The sequence below is a fragment of the Cryptomeria japonica genome, unplaced genomic scaffold (genome assembly GCF_030272615.1).
Source record: "Cryptomeria japonica unplaced genomic scaffold, Sugi_1.0 HiC_scaffold_543, whole genome shotgun sequence".
Lineage (NCBI taxonomy): Eukaryota > Viridiplantae > Streptophyta > Pinopsida > Cupressales > Cupressaceae > Cryptomeria > Cryptomeria japonica.
The window spans coordinates 52501-72500 of record NW_026729355.1 but is presented as its reverse complement, the minus strand read 5'-3'; the positions used below and the strand labels follow the sequence as shown (position 1 = coordinate 72500).

The window sequence follows — 20000 nt, the reverse complement described above, 5'->3', positions numbered from 1 at the left end:
TGCCCCGGGTGCGCACCTCGCGTGCACCTTCGCCAGGGTGGGCACCTCGGTGCGCACACCTTCTCAATGTTTTCTTGCCTTTTCTGGAAATTGGTGAAGGCAGCGCATCAAAGGTGCGCACCTCGGTGTGCTCCGAGGTGCGAACCCGAGAGCGCTCCGAGGTGCCCACGAAGTCGAAAGTCGGGTTAATTGCATTGTTTTCCCCGGGTGCGCTCCGAGGTGCGCAACATCGGTGCGCACCAAGGAGGGCTCCGAAGTGTGCTCCAAGGTGCGCACGATTCGGAGCTCGGTTTGCCCGGGGTGCGCACACCTTGGCTGGGTTGCGCACCCTTTGTGCGCTCCAAGGTGCGCACGAAGTCGGAGCTCGGTTTGCCCCGGGTGCGCACCTTCGCCAGGGTGCGCACCTTGATGCGCACGCCTTGGCTGGGCTGCGCACCTTGGTGGGCGCCATGGTGCGCACCTTTCGTGCGCTCCAAGGTGCGCACGAAGTCGGAGCTCGGTTTGCCCCGGGTGCGCACCTTGGTGGGCGCCATGGTGCACTCCGAGGTGCCCAAGATTGGTGCGCACCAAGGAGCGCTCCGAAGTGCGCTCCAAGGTGCGCAGGTGCGCGCGAAGTCGAAAGTTGGGTTAATTGTCCGGTTTGCCTCGGGTGCGCACCTTGCGTGCACCTTCGCCAGGGTGGGCGCCTTGGTGCGCACACCTTGGCTGGGCTGCGCACCCGGGCGCGCACACCTTGGCACCCGCGTTTCCTTCATTTTAAATTTTTTTTTTTTACAATCTCTCAAGTGGGAAATTCTATAATCTCAACTTTTTTTGCCTTTTCAGGAAACTTTTGAATGGAGCGCATCATTGGTGCGCTCCGAAGTGTGCTCCAAGGTGCGCACCTCTGGTGTGCTCCAAAGCTCTCTCTAGCTGCGTGCACCTGCCCCGGCCGCGCACCCGGCCCCGCCCAGCTTCGCTCACCTGTCCCGGGCGTCTGGTGCGGAACCTTAGAGTAAGAAACATCACCGTGCACCTTGGCCAACGTGCGCGACTCGACCGAGCGCGCACTGGCCGAGGTGCACACCGATTTCACCTGGGTGCGCGCGCAGCACCTCGGGCGCACCGGGGTGCGCGCACAACGCCCGGGTTGCACCGTGGCCTGTGTGCTCGGGGCGCCTCGGGTGCGCGCTCGGTGTCGCCCCCCGCGCGCGCGGTAGTGCGGGCAGCGCACCCCGGCCCGGCCCGGCCCCGACGAGAACGCAAACGGGCAAAAGGTTTATTCAAATAGCATTGCGACGCCCGGCGAAAAACTAAAAAAGGGTGCAACACCGGGACTTCCCGGGAGGTCACCCATCCCAGTACTACTCCGGCCCAAGCGCGCTTAACTGCGGAGTTCTGATGGGATCCGGTGCACTAACGCTGGTATGATCGCACCCGTTATGAGCTTGTCGCAGTGTGTACTTAGCAAACCGCGACCCACGTGCGAATCCACCCCGGCCACCCACCCCCGTCGAGGTGCACACCCTCCCTCGCGAAGTGCGCCCCGTTCGCCAAGTGTGAGCCCTGCCCGGGTGCGCGCACCTTGCTAGGGCGTCGGGTGTGCACCCGGCCCGGCCTACGTGCGTGCACCTGGACGGGGCGTCGTGTGCGTGCAGTGTCCCGTCTGCAACGCGGTGCCCACACACCACCTCGGGCGCAACGACCTGCGCTCACATGTGGGCCGAGTGCACCTTGGTGCATGTTCGGGGCGCCTCGGGTGCACGCTCGATCTTGCCCCGGTGCACCAAGGCGCTCGGTTTGCCCCGGGTGCGCACTTGGTGCAAGGTGGGCACCCAAAATAGGGATCAAGCACCAAAACACAAGTTTCGGGATGCAAAATGGGACCCAAGGACCACAAATGCGTTCCAAGACCCATGATGGGTCCACGAGAACAAAAATGTGTTCCGAGACTTAATAAACAAATATTGGGTTTTAGGAGAAGAAACATGCTCTGATGCCCAAAACGAGAATCGACCCCGAAAAGGCCACAGGCCAAAAGTGGGATGCGAGACAAAAAAAAATGGGACCCGAGGACCAAAATTGGGTTCCCAGGTCGAAGACAGGGCAACCGGACAAGAAACGACCTCTAAGGCTCGAAATGAGTCCCGACGACTAAAACTTGACAAGAAGCACCCATCAGGCACCCAACTCGACACCCATGGGATGCCGACCCACCCGGGCTTCCACCTAGCACACCTTGGCACCCACCCACCCTCGCACCCAACCTCGCACCCAACTTAGCACCTTTGAACCCACATTGGCACTCACCCTGACCCTGGCACCTTGGAACCCACATTGGCACTCACCTTGACCCTGGCACCCACCTTTGCACTCACCTTGGGACCCACCCTGGCTCCCACCTCGGCACCCACCCAGACACCCACCTTGGTTCCTTGGCACCCACCTTGGATCCTTGGCACCCACCCCGACACCCACCTTGGCACGCAACTTGGCTACTTGCCACCCACCTTGGCTCCTTGACGCCCACCCCGACAACCACCCCGTGACCTACCCTGGCTAGGGTTGGTGCACACCCACCCTGGTGCCCACCTTGGCACCCACCCCATGACCCACCTTGGCACGCACCTTAGTACCCACCCCGTTACCCACCCTAGGACCCACCCCGTGACCCACCTTGGCCAGGGTGGGTGCCTTGGTGCGCACAACTTGCCTGGGCTGCACACCAGGGCGGGCTCAAGATGGCACCCGCGTTCCGTTTTTTTCACTATCTTTCAAAACGGAAATTTTAAAATCTCGTTTTTTTTTTTTTTTTGCCTTTTCTGGAAATTAGTGAAGGCAGCGCATCAAAGGTGCGCAATGCTGGTGCGAACCCGGGAGCGCTCCGATGTGTGCTCCAAGGTGCGGCGTGCACGAAGTCCGAGCCCGGCTTGCCCCGGGTGCGCACCTCGCGTGCACCTTCGCCGGGGTGAGCACCTTGGCTGGGTTGCGCGCCCTGGTGCGCACCAAGGAGCGCTCTGAAGTGTGCTCCAAGGTGCGGCGTGCACGAAGTCGGAGCTCGGTTTGCCCCGGGTGTGCACCTCGGGTGCGCACCTCGCGTGCACCTTCGCTGCGGTGGGCACCTTGGCTGGGTTGCGCGCCTTGGTGGGCACCATGCAGTGCACGAAGTCGGAGCCCGGTTTGCCCCGGGCGCGCACCTCCGCCAGGGTGGGCACCTTGGTGCGCACAACTTGCCTGGGCTGCGCACCAGGAAGGGCTCAAGATGGCACCCGCGTTCCGTTTTTTTCACTATCTTTCAGAACGGAAATTTTAAAATATCGTTTTTTTTTGCCTTTTCTGGAAATTAGTGAAGGCAGCGCATCAAAGGTGCGCAACGCTGGTGCGAACCTGGGAGCGCTCCGATGTGTGCTCCAAGGTGCGGCGTGCACGAAGTCGGAGCCCGGTTTGCCCCGGGTGCGCCCTGGTGGGCACCATGGTGCGCACCAAGGAGCGCTCCGAAGTGTGCTCCAAGGTGCGGCCTGCACGAAGTCGGAGCCCGGTTTGCCCCGGGCGTGCACCGCGGGTGGGCACCTTGGTGCGCATGCCTTGCCTGGGCTGCGCACCAGGGCGGGCTCAAGATGGCACCCGCGTTCCGTTTTTTTCACTATCTTTCAAAACGGAAATTTTAAAATCTCATTTTTTTTTGCCTTTTCTGGAAATTAGTGAAGGCAGCGCATCAAAGGTGCGCACCTCGCTGCCCACCACGGTGCGCAACGCCGGTGGGCACCCGGGAGTGCTTCGAAGTGTGCTCCAAGGTGCTGCGTGCACGTTGTCGGAGCCCGGTTTGCCCCGGGTGCGCACCTCGCGTGCACCTTCGTCGGGGTGGGCACCTTGGCTGGGTTTGCCCCGGCTGCGCTCCGAAGCGGGGTTATTGGAGCGCCGCCTCTTTTTTTGTCGGAGCGTTTGGTGGGGTTTCTCGCATTGGCTCTTCCCAGGCCCGGTTGCCACCCTGGCGCGCACGAAGTCGGAAGTAGGGTTAATTGCCCGGGTGCGCACCTTTGCCAGGGTGGGCACCTTACCTGGGCTGTGCACCAGGGCGGGCTCAAGATGGCACCCGCGTTCCGTTTTTTTCACTATCTTTCAAAACGGAAATTTTAAAATCTCCTCTTTTTTTTGCCTTTTCTGGAAATTAGTGAAGGCAGCGCATCAAAGGTGCGCACCTCGCTGCCCACCTTGGTGTGCTCTGAGGTGCGCACCCGGGAGCGCTACGAAGTGTGCTCCAAGGTGCGGCGTGCACGTTGTCGGAGCCCGGTTTGCCCCGGGTGCGCACCTCGCCTGCACCTTGGCCGGGGTGGGCACCCTGGCTGGGTTTGCCCAGGGTGCGCTCCGAAGCGGGGTTACTGGAGCGCCCCCTCTTTTTTTGTCAGAGCGTTTGGTGGGGTTTCTCGCATTGGCTCTTCCCAGGCCCGGTTGTTGGGTGCGCTCCCACCCTGGCGCGCGCGAAGTTGGAAGTTGGGTTAATTGCCCGGGCGCGCACCTTCGCCAGGGTGGGCACCTTGGTGCGCACACCTTGGCTGGGCTGCGCACCAGGGCGGGCTCAAGATGGCACCAGCATTCCCTTTTTCTCACTATCTTTCAAAACGGAAATTTTAAAATCTCGTTTTCTTTTGCCTTTTATGGAAATTAGTGAAGGCATCGCATCAAAGGTGCGCACCTCGCTGCCCACCTTGGTGTGCTCCGAGGTGCCCACCACGGTGCGCTCCGAGGTGCCCACCACGGTGCGCAACGCCGGTGCGAACCCGGGAGCGCCCCGATGTGTGCTCCAAGGTGCGGCGTGCACGAAGCCGGACCCCGGTTTGCCCCGGGTGCGCACCTCGCGTGCACCTTGGTGCGCACACCTTGGCTGGGTTGCGCGGCCTGGTGGGCACCATGGTGCGCACCAAGGAGCGCTCCAAAGTGTGCTCCAAGGTGCGGCGTGCACGAAGTCCTAGCCCGGTTTGCCCCGGGTGCGCACCTTCGCCGCGGTGGGCACCATGGCGTGCACGAAGTCGGAGCCCGGTTTGCCCCGGGTGCGCACCTCGCGTGCACCTTCGCCGGGGTGGGCACCTCGGCTGGGTTGCGCGCCCTGGTGCGCACCAAGGAGCGCTCCGAAGTGTGCTCCAAGGTGCGGCGTGCACGAAGTCGGAGCCCGGTTTGCCCCGGGTGCGCACCTTCGCCGCGGTGGGCACCCTGGTGCGCACCATGGCGTGCACGAAGTCGGAGCCCGGTTTGCCCCGGGTGCGCACCTCGCGTGCACCTTCGGCGGGGTTGCGCGCCCTGGTGCGCACCAAGGAGCGCTCCGAAGTGTGCTCCAAGGTGCGGCGTGCACGAAGTCGGAGCCCGGTTTGCCCCGGGTGCGCACCTCGCGTGCACCTTCGGCGGGGTTGCGCGCCCTGGTGGGCACCATGGTGCGCACCAAGGAGCGCTCCGAAGTGTGCTCCAAGGTGCGGCGTGCACGAAGTCGGAGCCCGGTTTGCCCCGGGTGCGCACCTCGCGTGCACCTTCGCCGCGGTGGGCACCATGGCGTGCACGAAGTCGGAGCCCGGTTTGCCCCGGGTGCGCACCTCGCGTGCACCTTCGCCGGGGTGGGCACCTCGGCTGGGTTGCGCGCCCTGGTGCGCACCAAGGAGCGCTCCGAAGTGTGCTCCAAGGTGCGGCGTGCACGAAGTCGGAGCCCGGTTTGCCCCGGGTGCGCACCTCGCGTGCACCTTCGCCGCGGTGGGCACCATGGCGTGCACGAAGTCGGAGCCCGGTTTGCCTCGGGTGCGCACCCCGCGTGCACCTTCGCCGGGGTGGGCACCTCGGCTGGGTTGCGCGCCCTGGTGCGCACCAAGGAGCGCTCCGAAGTGTGCTCCAAGGTGCGGCGTGCACGAAGTCGGAGCCCGGTTTGCCCCGGGTGCGCACCTCGCGTGCACCTTCGCCGCGGTGGGCACCTTGGCTGGGTTGGGCACCATTGAGCGCTCCGAAGTGTGCTCCAAGGTGCGCACCATGGCCCTCCAAGGTGCGCAGCATGGCGTGCACGAAGTCGGAGCCCGGTTTGCCCCGGGTGCGCACCTCGCGTGCACCTTCGCCAGGGTGGGCACCTCGGTGCGCACACCTTCTCAATGTTTTCTTGCCTTTTCTGGAAATTGGTGAAGGCAGCGCATCAAAGGTGCGCACCTCGGTGTGCTCCGAGGTGCGAACCCGAGAGCGCTCCGAGGTGCCCACGAAGTCGAAAGTCGGGTTAATTGCATTGTTTTCCCCGGGTGCGCTCCGAGGTGCGCAACATCGGTGCGCACCAAGGAGGGCTCCGAAGTGTGCTCCAAGGTGCGCACGATTCGGAGCTCGGTTTGCCCGGGGTGCGCACACCTTGGCTGGGTTGCGCACCCTTTGTGCGCTCCAAGGTGCGCACGAAGTCGGAGCTCGGTTTGCCCCGGGTGCGCACCTTCGCCAGGGTGCGCACCTTGATGCGCACGCCTTGGCTGGGCTGCGCACCTTGGTGGGCGCCATGGTGCGCACCTTTCGTGCGCTCCAAGGTGCGCACGAAGTCGGAGCTCGGTTTGCCCCGGGTGCGCACCTTGGTGGGCGCCATGGTGCACTCCGAGGTGCCCAAGATTGGTGCGCAACAAGGAGCGCTCCGAAGTGCGCTCCAAGGTGCGCAGGTGCGCGCGAAGTCGAAAGTTGGGTTAATTGTCCGGTTTGCCTCGGGTGCGCACCTTGCGTGCACCTTCGCCAGGGTGGGCGCCTTGGTGCGCACACCTTGGCTGGGCTGCGCACCCGGGCGCGCACACCTTGGCACCCGCGTTTCCTTCATTTTAAATTTTTTTTTTTTACAATCTCTCAAGTGGGAAATTCTATAATCTCAACTTTTTTTGCCTTTTCAGGAAACTTTTGAATGGAGCGCATCATTGGTGCGCTCCGAAGTGTGCTCCAAGGTGCGCACCTCTGGTGTGCTCCAAAGCTCTCTCCAGCTGCGTGCACCTGCCCCGGCCGCGCACCCGGCCCCGCCCAGCTTCGCTCACCTGTCCCGGGCGTCTGGTGCGGAACCTTAGAGTAAGAAACATCACCGTGCACCTTGGCCAACGTGCGCGACTCGACCGAGCGCGCACTGGCCGAGGTGCACACCGATTTCACCTGGGTGCGCGCGCAGCACCTCGGGCGCACCGGGGTGCGCGCACAACGCCCGGGTTGCACCGTGGCCTGTGTGCTCGGGGCGCCTCGGGTGCGCGCTCGGTGTCGCCCCCGCGCGCGCGGTAGTGCGGGCAGCGCACCCCGGCCCGGCCCGGCCCCGACGAGAACGCAAACGGGCAAAAGGTTTATTCAAATAGCATTGCGACGCCCGGCGAAAAACTAAGAAAGGGTGCAACACCGGGACTTCCCGGGAGGTCACCCATCCCAGTACTACTCCGGCCCAAGCGCGCTTAACTGCGGAGTTCTGATGGGATCCGGTGCACTAACGCTGGTATGATCGCACCCGTTATGAGCTTGTCGCAGTGTGTACTTAGCAAACCGCGACCCACGTGCGAATCCACCCCGGCCACCCACCCCCGTCGAGGTGCACACCCTCCCTCGCGAAGTGCGCCCCGTTCGCCAAGTGTGAGCCCTGCCCGGGTGCGCGCACCTTGCTAGGGCGTCGGGTGTGCACCCGGCCCGGCCTACGTGCGTGCACCTGGACGGGGCGTCGTGTGCGTGCAGTGTCCCGTCTGCAACGCGGTGCCCACACACCACCTCGGGCGCAACGACCTGCGCTCACATGTGGGCCGAGTGCACCTTGGTGCATGTTCGGGGCGCCTCGGGTGCACGCTCGATCTTGCCCCGGTGCACCAAGGCGCTCGGTTTGCCCCGGGTGCGCACTTGGTGCAAGGTGGGCACCCAAAATAGGGATCAAGCACCAAAACACAAGTTTCGGGATGCAAAATGGGACCCAAGGACCACAAATGCGTTCCAAGACCCATGATGGGTCCACGAGAACAAAAATGTGTTCCGAGACTTAATAAACAAATATTGGGTTTTAGGAGAAGAAACATGCTCTGATGCCCAAAACGAGAATCGACCCCGAAAAGGCCACAGGCCAAAAGTGGGATGCGAGACAAAAAAAAATGGGACCCGAGGACCAAAATTGGGTTCCCAGGTCGAAGACAGGGCAACCGGACAAGAAACGACCTCTAAGGCTCGAAATGAGTCCCGACGACTAAAACTTGACAAGAAGCACCCATCAGGCACCCAACTCGACACCCATGGGATGCCGACCCACCCGGGCTTCCACCTAGCACACCTTGGCACCCACCCACCCTCGCACCCAACCTCGCACCCAACTTAGCACCTTTGAACCCACATTGGCACTCACCCTGACCCTGGCACCTTGGAACCCACATTGGCACTCACCTTGACCCTGGCACCCACCTTTGCACTCACCTTGGGACCCACCCTGGCTCCCACCTCGGCACCCACCCAGACACCCACCTTGGTTCCTTGGCACCCACCTTGGATCCTTGGCACCCACCCCGACACCCACCTTGGCACGCAACTTGGCTACTTGCCACCCACCTTGGCTCCTTGACGCCCACCCCGACAACCACCCCGTGACCTACCCTGGCTAGGGTTGGTGCACACCCACCCTGGTGCCCACCTTGGCACCCACCCCATGACCCACCTTGGCACGCACCTTAGTACCCACCCTGTTACCCACCCTAGGACCCACCCCGTGACCCACCTTGGCCAGGGTGGGTGCACCCACCCTGGTGCCCACCTTGGCACCCACCCATCCTAGCACCCAGCCTGTGACCGGGCTTGGAACCCAACCTTGCACCCGTCTTGGCCAGTGTGGGTGCGCACCCATCCTGGCACCCACGTTGTGACACACCCTTTAACCCACGCACCCTAGCAGCCACGTTGGCACCCACCTTGGAACACAACCTAGCAACTTGGCACCCACCCCGTGACCCACCTTGGCATCCACCATAGCAGTCGCCCACTTGGCACCCACCTTGGAACCCAAGTTGGCACCCACCTTGACACTTGTGGACCCACCTTGCCACTCACCCTAGCATCGACCCATCCTAGCACCCACCCTGGCACCTTTGCACCCTAGCACTCACCCATCCTAGCACCTAACCTGTGACCCACCTTGACACTCACCCTCGCACCCACCTTGGAACCCAACCTAGCACCCACCCACCCTGACACCAACCCTAGCACCTACCCACCCTTGCACCCACCCTGTGACCCATCTTGGCACCCACCCATCCTACCACTCAACCTATCACCCACCTTCTCACCCACCTTGGCATCCACCTTAGCACCCACCCACACTGGCACCTTGGCACCCACCTCGGGCAAGGTGGGTGCACACCCACCCTGACACCCAATTTAGAACCAACCGAGCATGTTACCCACCTTGGCACCCACATTGCAGCCCACCCTAGTACCCACCCTATGACCCACATTGGCATCCACACCCTAGCACCCAGGCACCTCGACACCCGCCTTGACACGCACCCTAGCACTAAACCTGTGACCCACCTTGGAACTCACCCTAGAACCCACCCACCCTGTGAACCACCTTGGCATCCACCTTAGCACCCACCCACCTTGGCACCCACTCTAGCACTCACCCATCCTAACACCCAACTTGTTACCCACCTTGGCACCCGCCCTCGCGTCCACCTTGAAACCCACCCTAGCACCCACCCACGCAGGAGCCCACCTTGGCACCCAACCTAACACCCACGCATCCTGGCACCCAACTTGTGACCCACCTTGGAACCCACCCTAGTACCCACCTTTGAACCCACTATATCACCAACCCACCTTGGCACCCACCCTATGACCCTCTTTGGAATCCACCCTAGCACGCACCCACCCTGGCACCCACCATGGAGCGCACCCTAGCACCCACCCACCTCGGCACGCACCTCAACACCCACCTTGGTGTGCGCACTGCGCCAACCTCTCAAAGACCCTATGTGGTGCGCTCCAAAGTGTACACCTTTGGTGCGCTCCAAGGTGCGCACCTTTGGTGCACACCGAGGTGCACACCAAAGTGTGCACCGAGGTGAGCACCAAAGTGCACTCCAAGGTGCACACCAAGGCGTGCACCTTTGGTGCGGTCAATGCAAACGAATTCGGAAGTTGGGGTCGATGTCCTAATCGCTGCTGCAGACTACACGTATGAGAATCGGACAAATAGCTTTATATAGGGGAGGTGTTGCGTTTGATGGGTCGACTCCCCTGGTTGTGTGCACTGCACCAACTTCAAAGACCCTGTCTTGTTTAAGAAGTCAAAAGTTGGGGTGGATGTCCTAATCATTGCTGCAGTCTACGCATGTATGAGAATCAGACAAATAGCTTATATAGGGGAGGTGTTGCATTCGGTGGGTTGACTCCCCTGGTTGTGCGCACTGCGCCAACCTCAAAGACCCCGCATAGCAGAAGAAGTCGGAAGTCGGATTTTGGTGAGCACCAAGGCGTGCACCTTTGGTGCGGTCAACGCAGACGAATTCAGAAGTTGGGGTGGATGTCCTAATCGTTGTTGCAGGCTACACATGTATGAGAATCAGACAAATAGCTTATATAGGGGAGGTGTTGGGTTTGATGGGTCAACTCCCTTGGTTGTGCGCATTACGCCAACCTCAAAGACCTTGTTTTCGTTAAGAAGTCAAAAGTTGGGGTCAATGTCCTAATGGCTCCTGTAGGCTACACATGTATGAGAATCGGACAAATAGCTTATATAGGGGAGGTGTTGGGTTTGATGGGTCGACTCCCCTGGTTGTGCGCATTACGTCAACCTCAAAGACCTTGTTTTCGTTAAGAAGTCAAAAGTTGGGGTCGATGTCCTAATTGCTCCTGTAGACTACACATGTATGAGAATCAGACAAATAGCTTATATAGGGGAGGTGTTGGGTTTGATGGGTTGACTCCCCTAGTTGTTCGCATTACACCAACCTCAAAGACCTTGTTTTCGTTTAGAAGCCGAAAGTTGGGGTCGATGTCCTAATTGCTCCTGCAGGCTACGCATGTATGAGAATCAGACAAATAGCTTATATAGGGGAGGTGTTGGGTTTGATGGGTCGACTCCCCTGGTTGTGCGCATTGCGCCAACCTCAAAGACCCTGCATTGCGGATGAAGTCGAAAGTCAGAGTTTGGTGTGCTACAAGGTGTGGTCGAAGGTGCTCACCTAGGTGTGCACCTTTGGAGCGCAGGAAAAGTGCCCTCCAAAAGTGCGCACCTTTGGAGTGCACAAAAGTGCCCTCCAAAAGTGCGCACCTTTGGAGCGCACAAAAGTGCCCTCCAAAAAGTGCCCTCCAAAAGTGCGCACCTTTGGAGCGCACAAAAGTGCCCTCCAAAAAGTGCCCTCCAAAAGTGCGCACCTTTGGAGTGCAGAAAAGTGCCCTCCAAAAAGTGCCCTCCAAAAGTGTGCACCTTTGGAGTGCACAAAAGTGCCCTCCAAAAGTGCGCACCTTTGGAGCGCAGAAAAGTGCCCTCCAAAAAGTGCCCTCCAAAAGTGCGCACCTTTGGAGCGCAGAAAAGTGCCCTCCAAAAAGTGCCCTCCAAAAGTGCGCACCTTTGGAGCGCAGAAAAGTGCCCTCCAAAAAGTGCCCTCCAAAAGTGCGCACCTTTGGAGCGCAGAAAAGTGCCCTCCAAAAAGTGCCCTCCAAAAGTGCGCACCTTTGGAGCGCACAAAAGTGCCCTCCAAAAGTGCGCACCTTTGGAGCGCACAAAAGTGCCCTCCAAAAGTGCGCACTTTTGGTGCGCACCAAGGCGCTGGTTCGGTCGTTGCAGGCGAGTTCGGAAGTTGGGGTCGATGTCCTGAGCGGAGGTGCAAACTACACAGGTGTCGGAATCGGACAAATAGCTTATATAGGGGAGGTGTATGCTTCGATGGGTCGACTCCCCAGGTTGAGCGCACCGCGCCAACCTCAAAGACCCTACGGTATGGATGAAGTCGGAAGTTGGGTCCGATGACCGATTCGATTAGTAGGTATGCTCATGAGGTCGGAATTTGGGTCCGATGACCTGCCATGTGCAGGAAGGCGAATGTTGGCACTGTGCGTTGCAAGGTGCACACCAAGGTGCTGGTGCGGTCTTTTTAGTCGAGTTCGGAAGTTGGGGTCGATGTCCTGATCGGAGGTGCAAGCTACACAGGTGTGGGAATCGGACAAATAGCTTATATAGGGGAGGTGTATGCTTCGTTGGGTCGACTCCCCGGGTTGAGCGCACCGCGCCAACCTCAAAGACCCTACGGTATGGATGAAGTCGGAAGTTGGGTCCGATGACCGATTCGATATGTAGGCATACTCGCGAGGTCGGAATTTGGGTCCGATGACCTGCCATGTGCAGGAAGGCGAATGTTGGCACTGTGCGTTGCAAGGTGCGCACCAAGGCGCTGGTTCGGTCGTTGCAGGCGAGTTCGGAAGTTGGGGTCGATGTCCTGATCGGAGGTGCAAACTACACAGGTGTGGGAATCGGACAAATAGCTTATATAGGGGAGGTGTATGCTTCGTTGGGTCGACTCCCCGGGTTGAGCGCACCGCGCCAACCTCAAAGACCCTACGGTATGGATGAAGTCGGAAGTTGTGTCCGATGACCGATTCGATATGTAGGCATACTCGCGAGGTCGGAATTTGGGTCCGATGACCTGCCATGTGCAGGAAGGCGAATGTTGGGACTGTGCGTCGCAAGGTGCGCACCAAGGCGCTGGTGCCGTCGTTGCAGTCGAGTTCGGAAGTTGGGGTCGATGTCCTGGTCAGAGGTGCAAACTACACAGGTGTGGGAATCGGACAAATAGCTTATATAGGGGAGGTGTATGCTTCGATGGGTCGACTCCCCGGGTTGAGCGCACCGCGCCAACCTCAAAGACCCTACAGTATGGATGAAGTCGGAAGTTGGGTCCGATGACCGATTCGATACGTAGGCATATTGGCGAGGTCTGAATTTGTGTCCGATGACCTGCCATGCGCAGGAAGGCGGAATTTGGGTCCGATGACCGAGTTGATGGCGTGCCATGCGCAGAAAGGCGGAATTTGGGTCCGATGACCGAGTTGATGTTGATGGCCCGCCATGCACAGGAAGGCGGAATTTGGGTCCGATGACCGATTTGAAGGCGTGCCATGCGCAGAAAGGCGGAGTTTGGGTCCGATGACCGAGTTGATATTGATGGCCCGCCATGCGCAGGAAGGCGGAATTTGGGTCCGATGACCTGACATACGCATGGAGTCCGACTCGGGGGCCGATGTTCGATTCGATGACTTGCATTGTGGGTAAAGTCGGAAGTTGTGGTCTTTGACCCGATTCGATGACCAGACTTCGGCTGCTTGAGAATCGGACAAATAACTTATATAGGGGAGGTAGTGTTCTCGAGCATCCTCCCCCCGTGCCCGTTTATGTCGATTGATGCTGGTGCTCGACTGGTTGGAGCGCTCGGATGCAAAAATCTTGCACCAGGATTTATCGATTGTGATGGACACGGCAAGTCTCCTGATTGCTATGCAGGAGCTCATCGTGAATCTCTATGCGGCCTTGGTATGGACTCGACCTGCGGAATGGTTCGGCAATGGTAGTCGCTCCAACACGTCCTTGCAATGGCCACAGAGGTGATTCGACTAGAGCTCCAGTCTAGCTTTTGGGTTGCTTGGCGGACTGGTATAGCCGCGATCGAGTTCCGGCCATGAACGTTTTAGATAGCTCTTGGGCTTTCTGGGACGGAAGTCGGAAGTTTGGGCTGTTGTCCGATTTGATGACCATTCTTCGGATGTGTGAGAATCGGACAAATAACTTATATAGGGGACTGTGTTGTCTCATGCAGCCCCCTCCGTGCCCCTCTATCTCGACCGATGTTGGTGCTTGAAAGGGTTGGGATCGCTCGGATTTATAAACGTGCACCACCATTTGTCGAGTGTGAGGGACGCGGCAGGTCTCCTAAATGCTATACGGGCGCTCTCTGAGAATCTCTATCCGGCCTCGACACAGACTAGTCTTGCTGAATGGTTTGGCACTGGTAGTCGATCCAACACGTCGTTGTTGTGGCCGCCTAGGCGATTCGATTCGAGCCCCCGTCTAGCTTTTGGGTTGCTTGGCGGATTTTGCCCTATCCGCAAGTGAGCTCGGTCCCTAAACGTTCGAGAAACCCGATTGCTATGCGCCGACTCTCTTTCTTGCGAGCCTCCATCTAGCTTTTGGGTCTCTACGGAACGGAAGTCGGAATCTGGGACCGTTGTTTGATTCGACGAGGCAGACTACGGTTGTGCGAGAATCGGACAAATAACTTATATAGGGGAGGTGTTGACTGGAGCATTCTCCCCCGTGCCCCTCTAACTCGACCAATGCTGGCGCTCGAACGGTGGTAGCGCTCGGATTTTCGTTGAGCGCCAGCATTGGTCGATTTAGAGGGGCATGCGAGATTCCCGAATGCTATGCGAGGGCTCTAACGGAAATGTCTATTGGTTTCGGTATGGATGCAATTGCGAGTGGTTCGGCAAAGGTAGTCGTTCCGATGCGTCCATGTCGTGGCCAAATCGATAATTCGATTTGAGCCCTCGTATAGCATTTGGGTCTCTCGATGTGATTCCGCATTCCAGTCCCTTTGGGCACTGCTTGAGCCGCATCCCAGGGGGTTCCCTTCCCAATAATCTGCCTCGCAACCCGATTGCTATGCGGTGAGGCTCCTCGGCCGCCTCGGAACTATCTGTGTATCAGACGCATCGCGGGATAAGGGGTTGGCAACGGTAGTCGCCCCAAGCGCGTCCGATGCTTGGACCATTCCGAGGCGGCCCTGAAGCCTCTTCCGTCTAGCCGTTGGGTCCTTCTCGCCGCATCCCTTGCCTCGCACCCCGATTGCTATGCGGTGAGGCTCCTCGGCCGCCTTGGAACTATCTGTGTATCAGACGCATCGCGGGATAAGGGGTTGTCACTGGTAGTCGCCCCAAGCGCGTCCGATGCTTGGACCATTCCGAGGCGGCCCTGAAGCCTCTTCCGTCTAGCCGTTGGGTCCTTCTCGCCGCATCCCTCGACTCGCACCCCGATTGCTATGCGGTGAGGCTCCTCGGCCGCCTTGGAACTATCTGTGTATCGGACGCGTCGCGGGATAAGGGGTTGTCACTGGTAGTCGCCCCAAGCGCGTCCGATGCTTGGACCATTCCGAGGCGGCCCTGAAGCCTCTTCCGTCTAGCCGTTGGGTCCTTCTCGCCGCATCCCTCGCCTCGCACCCCGATTGCTATGCGGTGAGGCTCCTCGGCCGCCTTGGAACTATCTGTGTATCGGACGCGTCGCGGGATAAGGGGTTGTCACTGGTAGTCGCCCCAAGCGCGTGCGATGCATGGACCATTCCCAGGCGGCCCTGAAGCCTCTTCCGTCTAGCCGTTGGGTCCTTCTCGCCGCATCCCTCGCCTCGCACCCCGATTGCTATGCGGTGAGGCTCCTCGGCCGCCTTGGAACTATTTGTGTATCGGACGCGTCGCGGGATAAGGGGTTGTCACTGGTAGTCGCCCCAAGCGCGTCCGATGCTTGGACCATTCCGAGGCGGCCCTGAAGCCTCTTCCGTCTAGCCGTTGGGTCCTTCTCGCCGCATCCCTCGCCTCGCACCCCGATTGCTATGCGGTGAGGCTCCTCGGCCGCCTTGGAACTATCTGTGTATCGGACGCGTCGCGGGATAAGGGGTTGTCACTGGTAGTCGCCCCAAGCGCGTCCGATGCTTGGACCATTCCGAGGCGGCCCTGAAGCCTCTTCCGTCTAGCCGTTGGGTCCTTCTCGCCGCATCCCTCGCCTCGCACCCCGATTGCTATGCGGTGAGGCTCCTCGGCCGCCTTGGAACTATCTGTGTATCGGACGCGTCGCGGGATAAGGGGTTGTCACTGGTAGTCGCCCCAAGCGCGTCCGATGCTTGGACCATTCCGAGGCGGCCCTGAAGCCTCTTCCGTCTAGCCGTTGGGTCCTTCTCGCCGCATCCCTCGCCTCGCACCCCGATTGCTATGCGGTGAGGCTCCTCGGCCGCCTTGGAACTATCTGTGTATCGGACGCATCGCGGGATAAGGGGTTGTCACTGGTAGTCGCCCCAAGCGCGTCCGATGCTTGGACCATTCCGAGGCGGCCCTGAAGCCTCTTCCGTCTAGCCGTTGGGTCCTTCTCGCCGCATCCCTCGCCTCGCACCCCGATTGCTATGCGGTGAGGCTCCTCGGCCGCCTTGGAACTATCTGTGTATCGGACGCGTCGCGGGATAAGGGGTTGTCACTGGTAGTCGCCCCAAGCGCGTCCGATGCTTGGACCATTCCGAGGCGGCCCTGAAGCCTCTTCCGTCTAGCCGTTGGGTCCTTCTCGCCGCATCCCTCGCCTCGCACCCCGATTGCTATGCGGTGAGGCTCCTCGGCCGCCTTGGAACTATCTGTGTATCGGACGCGTCGCGGGATAAGGGGTTGTCACTGGTAGTCGCCCCAAGCGCGTCCGATGCTTGGACCATTCCGAGGCGGACCTGAAGCCTCTTCCGTCTAGCCGTTGGGTCCTTCTCGCCGCATCCCTCGCCTCGCACCCCGATTGCTATGCGGTGAGGCTCCTCGGCCGCCTTGGAACTATCTGTGTATCGGACGCGTCGCGGGATAAGGGGTTGTCACTGGTAGTCGCCCCAAGCGCGTCCGATGCTTGGACCATTCCGAGGCGGCCCTGAAGCCTCTTCCGTCTAGCCGTTGGGTCCTTCTTGCCGCATCCCTCGCCTCGCACCCCGATTGCTATGCGGTGAGGCTCCTCGGCCGCCTTGGAACTATCTGTGTATCGGACGCGTCGCGGGATAAGGGGTTGTCACTGGTAGTCGCCCCAAGCGCGTCCGATGCTTGGACCATTCCGAGGCGGCCCTGAAGCCTCTTCCGTCTAGCCGTTGGGTCCTTCTCGCCGCATCCCTCGCCTCGCACCCCGATTGCTATGCGGTGAGGCTCCTCGGCCGCCTTGGAACTATCTGTGTATCGGACGCATCGCGGGATAAGGGGTTGTCACTGGTAGTCGCCCCAAGCGCGTCCGATGCTTGGACCATTCCGAGGCGGCCCTGAAGCCTCTTCCGTCTAGCCGTTGGGTCCTTCTCGCCGCATCCCTCGCCTCGCACCCCGATTGCTATGCGGTGAGGCTCCTCGGCCGCCTTGGAACTATCTGTGTATCGGACGCGTCGCGGGATAAGGGGTTGTCACTGGTAGTCGCCCCAAGCGCGTCCGATGCTTGGACCATTCCGAGGCGGACCTGAAGCCTCTTCCGTCTAGCCGTTGGGTCCTTCTCGCCGCATCCCTCGCCTCGCACCCCGATTGCTATGCGGTGAGGCTCCTCGGCCGCCTTGGAACTATCTGTGTATCGGACGCGTCGCGGGATAAGGGGTTGTCACTGGTAGTCGCCCCAAGCGCGTCCGATGCTTGGACCATTCCGAGGCGGCCCTGAAGCCTCTTCCGTCTAGCCGTTGGGTCCTTCTCGCCGCATCCCTCGCCTCGCACCCCGATTGCTATGCGGTGAGGCTCCTCGGCCGCCTTGGAACTATCTGTGTATCGGACGCGTCGCGGGATAAGGGGTTGTCACTGGTAGTCGCCCCAAGCGCGTCCGATGCTTGGACCATTCCGAGGCGGACCTGAAGCCTCTTCCCTCTAGCCGTTGGGGCTTTCTCGCCGCATCCCTCGCCTCGCACCCCGATTGCTATTCGGTGAGGCTCCTCGGCCGCCTTGGAACTATCTGTGTATCGGACGCATCGCGGGATAAGGGGTTGGCAGTGGTAGTCGCCCCAAGCGCGTCCGATGCTTGGACCATTCCGAGGCGGCCCTGCAGCCTCTTCCGTCTAGCCGTTGGGGCCATCTCGCTGCATCCCCCACCTCGCACCACGATTGCTATGCGGTGAGGCTCCTTGGCCGCCTCGGAACTATCTGTGTATCGGACGCATCGCGGGATAAGGGGTTGTCACTGGTAGTCGCCCCAAGCGCGTCCGATGCTTGGACTATTCCGAGGCGGCCCTGCAGCCTCTTCCGTCTAGCCGTTGGGGCCATCTCGCCGCATCCCCCAGCTCCTCGGCCGCCTCGGAACTATCTGTGTATCGGACGCATCGCGGGATAAGGGGTTGGCAGTGGTAGTCGCCCCAAGCGCGTTCGATGCTTGGACTATTCCGAGGCGGCCCCGCAGCCTCTTCCGTCTACCCTTTGGGGCCATCTCGCCGCATCCCTCGCCTCGCACCCCGATTGCTATGCGGTGAGGCTCCTCGGCCGCCTGGGAACTATCTTCGTATCGGATGCATCGCGGGATAAGGGGTTGTCACTGGTAGTCGCCCCAAGCGCGTCCGATGCTTGGACTATTCCGAGGCGGCCCTGTGGCCTCTTCCGTCTAGCCGTTGGGGCCATCTCGCCGCATCCCTCACCTCGCACCCCCATTGCTATGCGGTGAGGCTCCTCGGCCGCCTTGGAACTGTCTTCGTATCGGAAGCATCGCGGGATAAGGGGTTGTCACTGGTAGTCGCCCCAAGCGCGTCCGATGCTTGGACTATTCCGAGGCGGCCCTGCAGCCTCTTCCGTCTAGCCGTTGGGGCCATCTCGCCGCATCCCCCACCTCGCACCCGGATTGCTATGCGGTGAGGCTCCTCGGCCGCCTTGGAACTATCTTCGTATCGGACGCATCGCGGGATAAGGGGTTGTCACTGGTAGTCGCCCCAAGCGCGTCCGATGCTTGGACTATTCCGACGCGGCCCTGTGGCCTCTTCCGTCTAGCCGTTGGGGCCATCTCGCCGCATCCCCCACCTCGCACCCCGATTGCTATGCGGTGAGGCTCCTCGGCCGCCTTGGAACCATCTTCGTATCGGACGCATCGCGGGATGAGGGGTTGTCACTGGTAGTCGCCCCAAGCGCGTCCGATGCTTGGACCATTCCGAGGCGGCCCTGAAGCCTCTTCCGTCTAGCCGTTGGGGCCTTCCCGCCCCATCCCTCGCCTCGCACCCCCGATTGCTATGCGGTGAGGCTCCTCGGCCGCCTTGGAACCATCTGTGTATCGGACGCATCGCGGGATAAGGGGTTGGCACTGGTAGTCGCCCCAAGCGCGTCCGATGCTTGGAGCATTCCGAGGTGGCCCTGAAGCCTCTTCCGTCTAGCCGTTGGGGCCTTCCCGCCCCATCCCTCGCCTCGCACCCCGATTGATATGCGGTGAGGCTCCTCGGCCGCCTTGGAACTATCTGTGTATCGGACGCATCGCGGGATAAGGGGTTGGCACTGGTAGTCGTCCCAATCGCGTCCGATGCTTGGACCATTCCGAGGCGGCCCTGCAGCCTCTTCCGTTTAGCCGTCGGGGCCTTCCCGCCGCATCCCTCGCCTCGCATCCCGATTCCTATGCGGTGAGTCTTCTCGGCCGCCGCGGAACTATACCTGTTATTGCTACTGCATCCTTCGGCTGGTAACCTCCTCTGCCGCCTTGGAACGTTCTCTTTGTCGGACGCGTCGCGGGATAAGGGGTTGGCACTGGTAGTCGCCCCAAGCGCGCCCGATGCATAGACCGCTCCGAGTTGACCTTGCTTTCAGCCTCTCACATGCATAGACCTCTCTGAGTCGACCCTGCAGCCTCTCACGTTTAGCCTTTGGAATCTCGCCTCACAACATGATTGCTATCCTTGATGCATCCCTTGCCTCGAGCCCTGATTGCTTTCTTGGCTGCATCCCTCCTCTCCTCACAGCCCGGTTGTCATCACTGCTTCATCCGTCGCTTCATGCATTCTGGCTGCTGGGCCCTTCCCACCGCACACCTCGATTGCTATCTCTTCTGCATCACACACCCCGATTGCTATCTCTGCTACATCCCTCGGCTCTCACTTCTGCATCCTTCGCCTCCCACCTCGATTGCTATCAATGCTGCATCCGTAACCTCACACCCCGATTGCTATGCGGGGAGGCTCCTTGGCCGCCTTGGAAATTTCTGTGTGTCGGACGCACCGCGGGATAAGGGGTTGGCACTGGTAGTCGCCCCAAGTGCGCCCGATTCTTAGACCGCTTCGAGGTGACCTCGTAGCCTCTTTCGTCCAGGCTTCCTGCCTTCA

At 60.5% G+C, this 20000-nt stretch overlaps 2 non-coding genes across 2 annotated transcripts; both read right to left on the bottom strand.

Annotated features, from left to right (window-relative positions):
• Nucleotides 1–1299: 1299 nt before the first annotated feature.
• LOC131872242 (5S ribosomal RNA) lies at nt 1300–1418 on the bottom strand. Its single transcript, XR_009370416.1, has one exon. It is a non-coding gene; the product is annotated as a 5S ribosomal RNA (ribosomal RNA).
• A 5915-nt stretch (nt 1419–7333) lies between these two features.
• Nucleotides 7334–7452, bottom strand: LOC131872255 (5S ribosomal RNA). The gene has a single exon (XR_009370429.1). It is a non-coding gene; the product is annotated as a 5S ribosomal RNA (ribosomal RNA).
• Between the last annotated feature and the right edge of the window lie 12548 nt (nt 7453–20000).